The following is a 5,000-nucleotide window of genomic DNA, read 5'->3' on the forward strand; positions in this document are numbered from 1 at the left end:
ACCACGCTCGATTTCGCCTGTTTTCGCCTCACCCAACAACCTGTTCGCTAGGAAACCGGTGCAAGCCGTCCTGGGGGGTGGTTTTTTTCGCTGGGACGGCAGCAACTGCCCCCAGCCCCACCTCATCCCGATCTACGCCTGACAGGTTTCATCTTGTCCCGGGGGGGTGAAAGGGTGTAAAGAGGTTCCATCTCGCGGGGCTCCGTCGCCCTTCCGGGATGCCGCCGCCTGGCGCACGGGCGACCGCAGCTTCCGCCGGCTCCCTCCGAAAAGCGCCTCCCGCTCTCCCTGCGTCATCCTGGACGGTCTCGCTCCGAGTCTGCGCTTCTCTCTCGCCCTGCCGCCAGACTCGGCTCCTCTCCCGCGCTCTCTCTCTCTCTCGCTCTGACCTCCGCCCCGTCCGGCCCTCCCGTCCGCGGCGGGGGAGGCCCGGCGGGCGAACCCTTCCGTGCGGCCGCCTCGCCGGAGCGGGGGCGGCGCGCAGGGCCCTCTCCTGGGGCTTGCGAGGAGCGGCCGTCGGGGCTGGCCGCGTCCTCGGATCTCGATGCGACGCTCGTTCGGTTCCTGGGAAATCGTGTGCTCCGCCGGGGTCCGGGGGCGAGCGCCCTTCGCTGGGCGAGGGGGACGCTTCCCCGGCACCCCTGGCGGCGTCGGACGCCTGCGGGTGCCGGCGGACGGAGCAGACCGCGCCGCACGGGGTACGGGTGCGGGGCCCGCCCGGCTCCGGAGACCGGAGCGCTCGGGCGGACGCCTGGGGACCGGACGCCCTCTCCGGGCGGAGGGGTTCCGGGCGCGCCGTGGGCAGAGGGAGGGTCGGGTTCGCCTGGAGCCGGCCGAGACCCCTGGGTTCCGGCCGAGCGATCGTCCCTCCCCGCCGGGGCGCGGGGTGCCACATCGATCGGGTTGCGGAAATGGGAGACGTGGGGCCCTTCTCTCGCGTCAACCGCAGCCCTCCGTTTTCTCTTTTCCGGCTTGACTCTGTTCGCCACCTGTGATGCTCTCTGGCCGGTTCCCTCGGGCGTAGCGGGACGGGCGGCGCGCGCGACGCTCTCGCGGAGCGTCCTCCGACGCTTCCCCGGGCTCCTGGAGCCGCCTCCCGGCCCGAGGGGTGCCCGTCCGCACTCATCGGCTGAACTTCCGCGAATTGCAGTACCCGATTCGGCCCGCCGGGGGGGGCTGCCGCCGGGGGAAGAGGGGGACGGGCCGGGCCTGGCGCCGGGCTCCGCCGGACGCCCGGCGCTGCCCCGTCTCGGCCTCGGAAGGGGGAGTCGGGGGAACGGGAGGCCGGGAGTCCCGGAGAGAGAGAGAAAGAGAGAGAGAGAGAGAGAGAGAGAGACCTCCGCGGTTCCGCCTTCGACCGCCGGGGGGCGCCGCGCACCCGTCCGCACGGGCCCGTCCCGGTGGCTCCCGGCAGGGCTCTCCCAAACCCTCTCCCAGGGCCCCGGTCCGGGAGCCCGACTGCGTCCGCTCTCCGCTTCCAGAGAGGAGGCTGTCGGACGGGGAGAGCTGGTACCGGGCTCCTGGAGCCCTGCCTGGGCAGCCTATGGAAGGGAGGGAGCCCTGGCCCTGCTGCTCTCCGAGCTCCGGCCCTGCTGCTCTCCGAGCTCCGTGCCTACTCTGCCACGGGTCCTTTCGCAGGAGCTCCAGGGAAACGGGCTTTTCGGCCCCTGACAGAGTCCCGGCTCTCTCGCTCGCCTCGTTGGTACCTACTGATCCGGCGGAGGTGTTCTCCGGCGGGTAGCGACACGGACGGCCGAGGGCGCGCTTCACCCAGGCTTCAACCGTCTCCTCCCCGAGCCCCTGGAAGTGCAGCTGGGCCGCGGGCGCCCCGGTCCGCACTCATCTGCGAAACTTCCACAAATTGCAGTACCCGATTTGGCCCGCCGGGGGGCGCTGCCTCCGGGGGGAGAAGGAGACGTGCCCGGCCCGTACGTCGGGCTCCAACGGATGCCCGCCGTGGACCCTTTATAGGCCCCATCCTGGTCCTGCCATGCTGTTATCGGAGCTCCACGGCTATCTTGTCACTAAACCTTTCGTTTGAGCTCCAGGGCTTTTTGCTTTTTGTAACCCGGTTCCTGGAGCCCTGCCTGGGCAAAATCGGATGCAAGAAGGCCCTGCCCATGCTGATCTCTGAGCTCCGCGCATCTTCTGTCACGGGTCCTTTCGCAAAAGCTCCAGGGAAACGGGCTTTTCGGCCCCTGACAGAGTCCCGGCTCTCTCGCTCGCCTCGTTGGTACCTACTGATCCGGCGGAGGTGTTCTCCGGCGGGTAGCGACACGGACGGCCGAGGGCGCGCTTCACCCAGGCTTCAACCGTCTCCTCCCCGAGCCCCTGGAAGTGCCGCTGGGCCGCGGGCGCCCCGGTCCGCACTCATCTGCGAAACTTCCACAAATTGCAGTACCCGATTTGGCCCGCCGGGGGGCGCTGCCTCCGGGGGGAGAAGGAGACGTGCCCGGCCCGTACGTCGGGCTCCAACGGATGCCCGCCGTGGACCCTTTATAGGCCCCATCCTGGTCCTGCCATGCTGTTATCGGAGCTCCACGGCTATCTTGTCACTAAACCTTTCGTTTGAGCTCCAGGGCTTTTTGCTTTTTGTAACCCGGTTCCTGGAGCCCTGCCTGGGCAAAATCGGATGCAAGAAGGCCCTGCCCATGCTGATCTCTGAGCTCCGCGCATCTTCTGTCACGGGTCCTTTCGCAAAAGCTCCAGGGAAACGGGCTTTTCGGCCCCTGACAGAGTCCCGGCTCTCTCGCTCGCCTCGTTGGTACCTACTGATCCGGCGGAGGTGTTCTCCGGCGGGTAGCGACACGGACGGCCGAGGGCGCGCTTCACCCAGGCTTCAACCGTCTCCTCCCCGAGCCCCTGGAAGTGCCGCTGGGCCGCGGGCGCCCCGGTCCGCACTCATCTGCGAAACTTCCACAAATTGCAGTACCCGATTTGGCCCGCCGGGGGGCGCTGCCTCCGGGGGGAGAAGGAGACGTGCCCGGCCCGTACGTCGGGCTCCAACGGATGCCCGCCGTGGACCCTTTATAGGCCCCATCCTGGTCCTGCCATGCTGTTATCGGAGCTCCACGGCTATCTTGTCACTAAACCTTTCGTTTGAGCTCCAGGGCTTTTTGCTTTTTGTAACCCGGTTCCTGGAGCCCTGCCTGGGCAAAATCGGATGCAAGAAGGCCCTGCCCATGCTGATCTCTGAGCTCCGCGCATCTTCTGTCACGGGTCCTTTCGCAAAAGCTCCAGGGAAACGGGCTTTTCGGCCCCGGACAGAGTCCCGGCTCTCTCGCTCGCCTCGTTGGTACCTACTGATCCGGCGGAGGTGTTCTCCGGCGGGTAGCGACACGGACGGCCGAGGGCGCGCTTCACCCAGGCTTCAACCGTCTCCTCCCCGAGCCCCTGGAAGTGCCGCTGGGCCGCGGGCGCCCCGGTCCGCACTCATCCGCGACACTTCCGCGCTGGAGTCCGACGCTCGCCGGTCGCGTCCCCCGGCCCGCGGGGGCCCGGGGGGAGGCCCGACGCGTGCGGGGGGAGGCGGCGGGCGGCGGGGGCGCCCCCGCGCCACCCGACGGCGCCCCCCGGTGGCCAGAGGCGGCTCGGAGCGAGACGATCGGGGGGGAACGGCGGCGCGTGACCCGCCCCGGCCCCCTTGGCCCAGCGGACGGGCAGGCGGCTCCCGGGCGCCCCCCCCCCCCCCCCCCCCGATCCCCGCCGCGGCGCCCCCCGGTGGCCGCCTGACGCCACTGCGGGGGGTGCAGATTCCGTGTGTCCTCTCGGATAAAAACAAAAGAAACGGTTCCCGTCGGGCGAAAGTAAGTGGGACGCAGGGCCCCGGGCCCCGACGGTGCGCGCGCGCGGCGCCCCCCGCTGGCCGGTCGAAGGGATGACAAAAATAAAATGAAAAAAATTTCAAAAAAGCACTCGCCCCAAACAGACGAAAGGTACCCGGTCCGCCCGGATGAACCCTCCCCCGTGTCCCCGCCGCGGCGCCCCCCGCTGGCCAGCCGAGGTAATACACGATTGAGAGGGGGGGGAGTGAAAAAAAGGGGCAAAAAATGAAAAACACCCCACCCGTTTGAATGCAAAGTCCCGGAGCGGCCAGGGGTGGACGCCGGTCCGCGCGCACGGCGCCCCCCGCAGGCCAGTTGAAGGGAAGAACGGAACGAGACTAAAAGATAAAAAACAATTTCAAAAAAGCACTCGCCCCAAACAGATGAAATGTACCCGGTCCGCCCGTGTCCCCGCCGCGGCGCCCCCCGCTGGCCAGCCGAGGTAATACACGATTGAGAGGGGGGGAGTGGAAAAAAAAAAGGGCAAAAAAATGAAAAACACCCCACCCATTTGAATGCAAAGTCCCGGAGCGGCCAGGGGTGGACGCCGGTCCGCGCGCACGGCGCCCCCCGCAGGCCAGTTGAAGGGAAGAACGGAACGAGACTAAAAGATAAAAAAAAATTTCAAAAAAGCACTCGCCCCAAACAGATGAAATGTACCCGGTCCGCCCGTGTCCCCGCCGCGGCGCCCCCCGCTGGCCAGCCGAGGTAATACACGATTGAGATTAAAAAAAACCAGGCAAAAGACAAAAACACACCACCGATTTAAATGCAGTGTTCACGAGCGCCAGTCCGCGCGCGCGGCGCCCCCTGCTGGCCGCGTAAAAAAAAAAATAATAATAATAATAATAATAATAATAATAATAATCCACCGTTGTGAATTTGCGATGTGTCCGGTACGGCGGCGGCGGGGAGGCGTCTCCCCTCGAAAAAAAAAAAAAGAAAAAAAAAAGAAGAACAGCCCGGGCTCTCGCCGGCTTCCGCAGCCCGGGCTCCCTCCGGCTTCCGCGGCCCGGGCTCCGTACATACAGACAGCAAATGAAATAACGGACGGATGGATGGAAGAGAAGAACAGCCAGGGATCTCGCCGGCTTCCGCAGCCCGGGCTCTCGCCGGCTTCCGCAACCCGGGCTCCAGCCGGCCTCCGCAGCCCGGGCTCCCTCCGGCTTCCGCGGC

The sequence above is a fragment of the Pseudophryne corroboree genome, unplaced genomic scaffold (genome assembly GCF_028390025.1).
Source record: "Pseudophryne corroboree isolate aPseCor3 unplaced genomic scaffold, aPseCor3.hap2 scaffold_1353, whole genome shotgun sequence".
Taxonomy (NCBI): domain Eukaryota; kingdom Metazoa; phylum Chordata; class Amphibia; order Anura; family Myobatrachidae; genus Pseudophryne; species Pseudophryne corroboree.